The sequence below is a fragment of the Camelina sativa genome, chromosome 15, assembly GCF_030686135.1.
Source record: "Camelina sativa cultivar CO46 ecotype springtype chromosome 15, ASM3068613v1".
NCBI lineage: Eukaryota > Viridiplantae > Streptophyta > Magnoliopsida > Brassicales > Brassicaceae > Camelina > Camelina sativa.
The window spans coordinates 24,486,947-24,497,564 of record NC_141894.1 but is presented as its reverse complement, the minus strand read 5'-3'; the positions used below and the strand labels follow the sequence as shown (position 1 = coordinate 24,497,564).

General features: G+C 42.6%; 1 pseudogene; it reads right to left on the bottom strand.

Annotated features, from left to right (window-relative positions):
- Window positions 1-429: 429 nt before the first annotated feature.
- On the bottom strand, window positions 430-2,522 carry LOC104748656 (uncharacterized; annotated as a pseudogene).
- Between the last annotated feature and the right edge of the window lie 8,096 nt (window positions 2,523-10,618).

Sequence of the window (10,618 nt, the reverse complement as noted above, 5' to 3'; positions counted from 1 at the left end):
ATATATGAACATCACTAGTACTAGTGAACTCAATCAAATTTGAACAATATGCAATTAGAAAAGGATCGATTGTTACAGAGTTGATAACACGAATAAATAAGAGAAATACTCAATCAAAGAAGCGAGTTCAACATTGATCTTCACCGAGTACATCACTCGGGTCTCAAGCACATGGCAAGAAAAATTTACAGCTCAGATTAGGCATAAGAGTGAATAGAGGAAGATCCGAAGATACAACGGCTCTTATACTCCACAGCTTGTAACCTTAAACCTTCTAATTCGTCTAGATTCTTTTAGTCAACTCACTCCAACTGACTAGTCAACACTTGCTCTTCCTTTGACTCATCACTAGCTGACGTGGTAGATGGCTTCTTCCTGTAGTATGTTTGATGAATCTTATCATACTCCTATCTTATTCTCTGACCATGCTCAATATCTATCTTGTCTCAGTGAAGATGGTCTCATTGGGCCCAGAACTACCTTTCCTCCTGTATCGGAACTTTGCAACTGTGCCTTCTCTGCGGGAAGATAAGGGCCTGTTTCATCCATCATAGGACCGATAGAGCCTCTGCCACGTTTTTTCCTGTCGGAGATTAAGAAGACATTTTAGGATACATGAAAGAGAACGAGGATAGGCTAGCAAACCCAAAAGTGAAAGAAGCTGCTGCTAGGTTGACTGTGAAAGGACAGACCGTGATTGGAGAAAAGTCTCAATTTCATCATCTCGTAAGCCTTCATCATCTTCTGAATATCAACTCTTGTTTAATGATGTACACGTAACCTTTTTCTCATCACCTGAGCTGCATCTCTTATCCAGACTCCTTTTCAGGAAACTACCATTCTGCTTCATGTGGCTACTACTACTGCTTTCCTCTCTTTCTCTCCTCCTGAGTCTTAGATCTTTAGCTCAATCTCATTCTGCCGTACCCTCCACATCTCATTGGTTTCTACCGCTTTGTTTGCTGAACGGTCAAGGGGTATGAACATGTAAAAGTTAAAGTAAACAATGAGCTTTTAAACAACATTAAGTACTTGATATGATCATGAGACCATCCAAGAAGATCCTTAAGCCTTGTTCAACATGAACCAAGTTGAAGATCAATTCTTCCAGCCAAACAACCATTTGGGATACATTCCATTTGCCAAAGGAGGTTAATCTAGTTGTTCACTTGAAGAGTTCTAGGTCCAATTGGTTTAGGAGCTTCCAGGAGTTGTTTCTACTAAGCCAAAAGTGAAGAAATGTACAGCTCATGTTGTTTATCATCAGCAAATTGGACCAAGGAGTGAAAGAGAGAGAAGTTCAAGGATGCACTTATTGGGCTAATAATAGATTATAGGCAAAGAGAACATGGGAATTTCTATTGGGGATGATATCTAACAAGTCCAGCCCAATTTGAGCATAATACAAGCCCAAGAAAGCCCAAAATAATCACTTTATTTTGTGGTCAAAGAAGGATGACGAAAATGGAGTTCAACTCACCTTGGGAAAGACACCTTGGGAAGAGAAACATGCACCAAGGGTTGAATCTTCATTCAACTTACTATTTTTATTATTTTTTAGTTTCAAGAACAATTAATACTTGGCTTTGTTACCAAGTTTCTTAAACCCTATATAAACACATGTAATCTCATTTGAGAATCATCAATCAATTTCCTTTTCATTTTATGAGTCTATCTCTTTGTTCTTTGTCTAGAACATTTCTTTGTTTCTTGGTGTGTAATATCCAAGAAACAACCTCCTCTTGCTGGACTAGTGTGTCATATCTAGCAGCTATTGGAGTTGGGAATATCAGCAGCCTTCCGCAACTGCTGTGCGACCCTTCAATCCATTAAATCTCCCTTGTTTCACCTTGCACCCTGGCGAGTTTCTATCTTTTCTAATCCGGCTGAGTGATCCTCAACTTTGGGCGTATCAGTACTAGACAAGTTTACAAACTCTAGTAAACGAGGGTAAACGAGAAAGTAAACTATCAGACATATGTTTCTTTTTCGAACAAACCAAAAACTAGTGAACAAGTCAAGGAATTATTACGGAGGATCGATAATTAAACCATAAACCACCACCAAAAATGTCACATGTTACCAACCTTCTCATTAACCAACAAAGAACCTAATCCCATCCGAAACCGCAGCTATTGCTGCTGCTTCAAAGAGACAAAAATGCCAAAAGGGTACAGTGATGCAGATTGGAAAGATAGATTAAACAATCTCCAATGACTGAGTTATCTGGTTCAATCTATAATTTCCAATGTGTTCGCATAAAACATAACTTTAAGCTCAAATGGAAATCGATAAAACTGAACATATTATGTAACGGAAATAAAATGAAGAAAGGGTTAATAAAGAAGCATACATTGCTGAACACTAAGAACAGTGGCTTTGAGAAACCTTGAGTTAGGTCGATGCCTTACATTAGGCTTCTCAAGATATGCTCTAACACCATCTTTCTCAGCTTGTCTCCTCAATTCTGCTGCTTCTCTTAATAGAATTGAAGCTATTCGATTCTCAGTTTCCAGATCCATCCTAAACTCCACACAAGACCAAGAGTGGTGTCGGTCGACACCAATATTCTCTGGTTCGACCAGTTCAATTTAATTATCGATTTGGACCGGTTTGGTTTAAGGAAAATCATTGAACCGAGATATTAAAGTGAGAAAACAACCTAGGTCGTGTTTTGTTTTGTCTCATGCCGTTTTTGAGAAAACAAAGAGAGAAAAAGTGTTCTTGAGCTTTTAGGAAGACATTGGTGAGATTCTTGGCTCTTCTTGAGAGATTTGAAGCTAGGAAGGTTGGATTCGTTGCTGTTGGTCAGAATCTTCCTGCAGAGAGGTGAGTGCATGACCATGGTTGATCTAAGCCTGTGATTCCTTGTTCTTGCTTGTTGGTTGCTGTTTTTGTGTGTTTTTCTTGCTCGGATTCATTGCTACAGGTTCCTACGGACGTATATGGCTTGGGTTTTGAGTATTGGGCGAGTTGGTGGAGTTTTGGAGTGAGATTCGACTCTCGGCTTCGTGTGGATCGTGGTTGCAGAGGTAGTAACCTATAACCAGTGAAGCAGCATCGATCGACACTGTGGGGTAGTGACGGTCGACACCTCCCTTCCAGCGAAATGATGTTTGTTTTTTTGGTTTTTTTGGTTTGTTTGTTTTTTTGTTGATTGTTTGGAACATTGAACTTACAGTTGCTTGTGTGTATAGCCCAGTAGATGGGAGGATTGCCTCACTGAGTGTTTATAAAATACTCATGCATCTGAATTTGTGTTTGTGGTGCAGGTAAAGGCAAAGTGTGATCGTGGAATCAAGGCAATGAAGAGGAGGATTGTGACAACCCGTCCTGCAGACCCCATTAGCCCCCCACTAGCCGCCCCAACGGACCCCAAGCTGGCCATGCAGGGCATCGATCCTAACCCCTCACCGTGGCAAATGGAACTATTCATCCAAATCCACAGTAGGTTATTGGTGCGCCAGGCGTTCCTCGAACTCTGGTCCTCACCTTCTAACAACCTTCCCACAGGACAAGCTGTCACCAATTGATATGCACGGCATCGATCCTAACCCCTCACCGTGGCAAATGGAACTATTCATCCAAATCCACAGTAGGTTATTGGTGCGCCAGGCGTTCCTCGAACCCTCAATTGGTGACAGCTTGTCCTGTGGGAAGGTTGTTAAAGGGTGGAGACCAGGGTTCGAGGAACGCCTGGTGCACCAATAACCTACTGTGGATTTGGATGAATAGTTCCATTTGCCAAGGTGAGGGGTTAGGATCGATGCCCTGCAGGGCCAACTTCGGGCCTATGGTGGCAAGCTAGCAGTGAGGCTAGTGGGGTTCGTGGGACGGGTTGTCACATAAAAACAGCTTGTCCTGTGGGAAAGTTGTTAAAGGGTGGGGACCAGGGTTCAAGGAACGCCTGGCGCACCAATAACCTACTGGTGGATTTGGATGAATAGATCCATTCCATGGTGGGGGGTTAGGATCGATGCCCTGCTGGGCCAGCTTTGGGCCTATGGGGGCAAGCTAGCAGTGGGCTAGTGGGGTCAACGGGACGGGTTGTCACAAGGATGTTCTAGGGACTCGATTGGTTGTTGTCTGGTATTGCTAGGTTGCTAGAGTTGGGTCATTAGAAATATTGTTAGGTTGCTGGTTCTATATTTCCTGTTAGTTGAATTTTGGATATTGTTATGTTATAATTATTGGTTTATTATTGGATATTGGTATTGGTTATTTCCGCTGTTGATTGTGATTGTGGTTAGGTTGCTAGTGGATGTGAGACTAATAGTTGTATTTATTATTATTATTATTATTATTATATTTTTTTTTTAAACGGGTCGGATCGTTCAGTTTGGTATCAGAGCTCTTACGATTCTAGATTTGGGTTCACTAGGTTTTCTGAACATGTTATTAATTCCTATCACCAAGAATATAAAAGTACTAGGCATTAGAGACATCAATAATCAACGATTCAATTAAACAATCAAACTATTAGCATGTGACACATAAACTAGGATCTATGATCAAACGGTTTATTATGAATCAATATCACAGACATAAACAAACGATAATGATCATTGGGTATATCAAAACATATATAAGCATGAAGTCTACATGCTCTATTACGTATTGAAGCATAATACGACAACAAATTATTAAGTACTATCAACGTCGTAATATGTTTGGTTATAGGTACTTAGCTCGATGATGGTGGCGTTGAATTTGGATAATTATTCAATTGAGATGATCGGCTACGAGATGAACATGATTCACCAATTGTTACACCGATTAACACCATCTCCAGATCTCTCTTAACATTCATTGTATTCTCCTACGAACAATTCTTCGCTTCATGAAAATTAACCCAACAAATCGACTAATTAAAACATTATTTCATGAACACAATAAAGCATGAATCTATAAAGAATTGAACAAATAATAAAACTTGTAGCATGCGGCAAGTTGGAGATTTATGAATCAAACACGTATATCCAAAGTATATGTTACGGATTCCATAAAACAGTTGAGTGTGGTAAAATAATATATTATTTAGATCAAGGTGATACATAAGTCAATAATGAACACTCCATATATCATCATATTGAATGTTAAACAATGTAAATTAATAGAGTATGAATCGATTGATCTCTTTGGTTATGAACCAATCAATCAAAGTTATGTAATAGTAAATAATACTTATCTTAACAACGGTGGTAAAGAAAATCGGAAAGAAGATGTCATCGGGAACGTAACTAAACGAAGTCGGGAGCGATGGTTTTATCTCGATGGAAGGACCGGTCGAAGAATTTTTTTTAGACGGCTAGGTTAGAGACTCTGTGCTGATAACGTGTTATAACAAGAAGTTTAGGGAACTGTTCTCTTGTATTATCATTTATCTCATAGGATATAACATATATATAGTAATACAATATTAGGGTTTTAGGTTATACACCAGATCTACTAATGGGCCGATAATGGACATCCATACAATATAGAATATTCATAACATATTGCAGAATTTAAGAAACTTTTTGAAAGTTTGATAAATAACTCATTGATTCACAGAGACAATCTGGAGAATCTAATATTGTGAAAGACTCTAAAAGTATAGTTTCATATGAACAAGAACACATGATATTAATAAAGTCTGTTTAAGCATATTTGTGTGGAGTAAATAGTGACATATTCTATGCTGAAAAAAAAAATGGTGATTACCTACGCTTTGCGGCAGTTGCGAAAGCATGAATACAACTATCCTACTCATGATTTAGAGATGGCTATTGTAGTTTTTGCCCTGAAGATTTGGGGTTTCTATCTTTATGGTGCAAAAGTACAGGTATTTACAGATCATAAGAGCGTGAAGTATATATTCACTCAGCCCGAGCTGAACTTGAGGCAGAGGCGGTGTAATGACCCTCACCAAGGGTAAAAATCCTAAAATAAAAATTCAAGGAAATGACTCGGGAAAGACTTAAATTAACAGTTCATGCGGAAACGGCATGAGGAAACGGCATGCGGAAACGGCATCCGCGGAGTGACCAGAGGTAAGATCAAGAGGTAAGATCAAGGCCTTAAAACCAATCAAAAATTAACAGTTCATGCGGAAACGGCATCCGCGGGAAAGTCAAGTACGTACCGAGGAAGAACACCGAGACGTCCAATGGATGTTCGGGTAATGTCCGGGAAGAGATCAAGATGACCGAAGAAAATCGAGAAAATTGTCCGAGGAGTTGAGAAAATTGACCGAGAACCCGAGAAAAGTAGTCCGGGGAATACCGGGAGTCCAAGAGACCAAGAAAAGATTGTCCGAGAAATTATCGGGAGAACCGATATGGTCCGGGAAATGCCGAGAGGAACGTCCGGGTGAGACCGAAGAATGCCGAGGGACGGGTTCTGTCGAGAAACGTCAACCGAGAGATGGGTTTTGCTGAGAAATGTCGGACGAGAGACGTGGAATACCGGGGAGACGTCGAAGGTGCCGGACGAAGGATCGAATTTTCGGGAAATTTTTATTTCCTTAAAATTTTGACCAATCAGATTTCATGCACAAATAATATGGAGATAGTGGAGATTAAATTAATCAAATAGAGTTAGTGGGAATTATTTTAATCAAGAGGAGATAGTGGAGTTTAGTGGAGGATTAAAGAATTCAAGGAAGAGTTAGTGGAAATCAAGGTGGCTAGGTTGAGATCCTCACAAGTGTTCAGCCATGCTCTAATAGCAACTAAGGAAGAGTGATAACTCTTCATGCATTGGCCAATTCCACTGCCCAAACTCTCTATAAATAAGGCTTCACTCTTCTCATTTCCGCACAAGGCACAAAGGGGTAAGGAGAGAAAAGCAAGAGAGATCGACAGTGATCGAGAAAGAGTTCGAGAGAGAGATCGAGAGAGAGGAGACTATCGACACTGCGTCAAAAGAAGTCGAGAAAAGAGACGCTTGCATCGAGAAGAGAAGGTGTTTGTCTCAAAGATTGAGAAGCGAAGGTGTTGTATCGAAGTAGTCGAGAGAAGGAGCTGTTGCGATCGACGAGACTCAAGTATAGACATTGTTCGTGATCGAATTAATCAAAGAAGGAAGCGGTTGCGATCGGGAGAAAAACCAAGAAGCAAGACGCGGTTTTGACCAAGTAAAGACGTGAGCGAGACGTGGTTGTGGTCGAAGGAGCGGGAAGCTGTCGACGCGAAGACTGTCTGATCGAGTGGTGCGGTGAAGTCCGCTAATCATCGACGAACGCGTGAAAGAGGTGAGTCTGCGGCAAGGCATGTAGAGTAGATGCATGTAGTTTCGGTTAAAAGTTGATGCATGCAAATATTGTAGGATTCAAGTTAGAATCACCATGTGAAAATTAACATGTTGCATGATAAGTAATTTGGACTCACCTAAAATTAGGTTAAGTGGATTGCATGCATGACGAAACTTAGTGAATTTACTAGTAATATTTCTTGCTTAAAATTGGTTGCATGAGTGATTAAATTGGCTAAGTTCATTTGAAAGTTTATTGCATAAATTCATGTGAGGTTAGCGTGAATGCATAAACGAATTTTAAAGGGTTTAAATGGTTAACTCAAATGAACTTGCATGCTTAATTGGACAAAGACGATTTAAGAAGTTTAAATCAAATGAACTTGCATGCGTAATTTGGACTTAAGGTTTTAAACGGTTAAATAAAACGGTTGCATGCATAGTAGGACTTGTTGCATTGATATTGCTTAAGTTGCTTAATTTTGGTTGCATGCATGTAGAAAAATCTTAAGTTGCTTGATTTGTGTTTCTTGCTTCTTGTTGATTATTGCATGTTGTATTCTTTCTTGATTTCTTGCTTTTGTGCTTGATTTATCATTGCTTGAATTATTGTTGAGTGTTCTTATTTTAGCTTAGCCTCTAGAATTTTGTTTCTCGAGTCTAGCTAGAATAGTGAGTCGATCTTCTGTTCCAAATGTGGTTGTCACGCGTGAGTTCCCAACGACCACTCACGCGGGACACTGTCACGGCTAGCTAGCTACTAGCGTGACCGCTACATGACGATGTAGCATAATTGTGGGCTCATTGCTGGTGACCTTTGTGGTCTCGACATGAGGGATGGTATGGAACAGAACAGATAATCGAGGGCCCTTAGGTAAAAGAGTCTAGGGTATTCCAAGCGATTCTTGTAGTATTCTAGATGTCTTTTTTTGTTTGGTAGATGGAGGAGTCTAGGGTAATTCAAGTGTCCCTTGTTTTATTCTAGGTTGTCCTTGCGAGTCGCGTATAAGTCAAGAGTCTAAAGTGATCTTTAGTCGTCTTGTAATGTTGTATAGCGAGTCTAGATCGTCGTGTCTGCAGATAATCGAGGGTCCTTAGGTAAAAGAGTCTAGGGTATTCCCGATCGTTGTGCCAGGGAGAACCGGTCGGGAAGTCTGCAGCTTCTGTTCCTCGACCGGATCACCTCGGTGCAATTCCTCAAGTGGCGTCCCGTGGCTGTCCGATGGCCTTCATGGGCGTTACAACGGTGGTATTAGAGCGGTGTTTTCGAATCCGCGAGCACTTGTGCATTTTAAGGTTTTATCGAGTAAATGTGTCACAAAACACAAAACTTTTATCCGGTTGTTTGCTTGTCTAGTTTTAAGTTGAACCTTAGAATGGACTAAGCATCTTACCTTGTTTCTTGTGGGTTTTAGATGTCTTCAGGTGATTCAGGTTGCGGGGATGGTTCAAGAGATGAGGGGCTGAGACATGAGGATTGTGGGCATCAGAATGGGTTCTTGTCGACAGAATCAGAAAACAGCCAAGGGCCAAATGATTCAAATGATTGGGATGAGGACGGGGTGTTCGATGCCGACGACACCAACTGGTCTGTCGAGATCGATCCGTCCGAATGTTTAGAGGAAACAGAGGAGTTGGGAGCTGATCAGGATGACCAGACGATCGTGTTGGAGATTGGAGAACCAAGTCGTCTTCAAGTGCGAATGGACGCGCAAGGGAAGTTTGAAACTGTCCCTGTGGGAGATCATGGAGAGGCGGAGGTGGAGCTCGCCGACAAGTTACAAAAGTTATTGTTGGATCTTGTGGAGGATCAGGGCGAGGATACCAGCCCTGAGAACTATATGAGGGAGTACCCGGAGGCGATTGATAAGATTTTGGATTTCTTGACGGACGTGTATGTGCCCGAGGAAGAAGGAGCTGCAAGTGGTGCCAGAGTTGTACCCGAGACCGGAGGTCCGAGTGGAGAGCAACCGGTAGAGGAGAGGCCAGAGACGGTTGCAAAAATTTTATTGATGCTGAACAAGATGCGCTCGCCGGAGAGAGCGGACGAGGGCGACGAGGAAGTTGTTATACCGGAGGCCAAGGGAGAAGAGAATCCAACCGAGGGGAACTCTATGTCCGAAGCACCAATGTCAAGAGGGGAGAAAGTTGTAGAGGTGATCGACCTCTTATCAAGTGATGATGAAGGGATTCCCACTTTTGTGGTGGAGTCAAGAGTTGAGCAGGACCCGATACCAAGAGACCAAGATGAAGAAGCTGATGCGAGTGCGGAGCTTAGAGAGGACGCGAGGTTGAGAACTAGTACAAGTCGTGTGGTGAGACAACAAGGAGAACCAAGTCGTGTTGTGAGAGAACGAGGAGAATCAAGTCGAGTTGCGAGAGATCAAGGTGATCGAGACCAAGTGGTACCGGACCAAGCGGAACCAAATCAGATTGTGCTGAGGCGTGATACTCCCATTCGAGCTGTGCCATTACGGATGGTGTTACAGGGACAAGGAGAGGAACCAATGGACCAAGATCTGGAGAGGATCGCGAGGATGTACGAGTTAAGGAGGGAGAACCAAGAACGAGTAAGACTGGAGATAGGAGAGAGTAGATCGAGTTTGAAGAGGCCGAGGATGTCGTATCAGGAGTTTCAGGCAAGGGAGTAGCCAGAGACGCGGCCAGTGACCTTTAAACCGAGAGGCAGGCTGAGGGTGAGGGCCACTGCTCGTAAGAGAGTGGTTAATCCGAATCAAGTCCACATGCGAAATACGCCTTACTGCGAACTGTGCGAGGGCATCGGACATTGGACGAGGAACTGCTAGAGGACATCATTGAGATGTATGGTTGCACCAGAGAACGCAGAGTGCGATTGGTGTGGTATGCGAGGACATTTTTCCTATCGCTGCCCGAACCCTGACCGCATGAGATACTGGAGACGGTGTGAATCATGTGGAGAACCGGGGCACCTGAACAATCATTGCTGGAGGACAAGACCATGACATTTTACAAACCCGGAGCAGGTCCTGTGTACGGTGTGTGGAGAGCCAGGACACTTAAGCAACTACTGTTGGAGAGCAAGACCAGATCGACCGATATTCGCAGAACCAAGAAGATGTACCGAGTGTGGTGGGAGTGGACACTTTCCTCCTAGCCGTCCATATCGGATCGTGCGTAAGAGTTTGAGCCCAACCAGTCAACGTGTGGAGACGGGGGAGAACCCGATAGGACATGTTGAACGAGTGGAAGAGAATCCGACGAACCAAGCTGGAACCTCGATGTCTGCTGCCTCTACCGCAACCGAGTCTCCCGCTGAACCGCCACCGGATGAGCTAGCTAGGGAGTGCGTGTGCACGTGTGAAGCGTGTACTAGGCTCAGGAACCAGTAGGACTTTGGGGAGTA